The sequence below is a fragment of the Morone saxatilis genome, unplaced genomic scaffold (assembly GCF_004916995.1).
Source record: "Morone saxatilis isolate NCDOM2014 unplaced genomic scaffold, NCSU_SB_2.0 Contig9, whole genome shotgun sequence".
Classification (NCBI taxonomy): Eukaryota; Metazoa; Chordata; class Actinopteri; family Moronidae; genus Morone; species Morone saxatilis.
The window spans coordinates 5,698,432-5,698,657 of NW_023340268.1; positions in this window are offsets into that span (position 1 = coordinate 5,698,432).

The following is a 226-nucleotide window of genomic DNA, read 5'->3' on the forward strand; positions in this document are numbered from 1 at the left end:
GAGAGACAGAGAGAGAGAGCGAGCTTTGGAGGAAACTCTGCTGCTCTGTGGCCTTCCCGGCTGGCTGATCAGGCTGCTTGTGAATGAAGATTTTAAGAGATTTTTTCAGTCCGGGGAATCTGTGCTGCACAGCAGGGCATCGTAAAGAGGCCACCCCGCTGCCCAGAGAGTGTGAGGGGAGAGCCGGCATCCCTGATCTTTCTTTTTTTTTTTTTTAAGAGAGAAA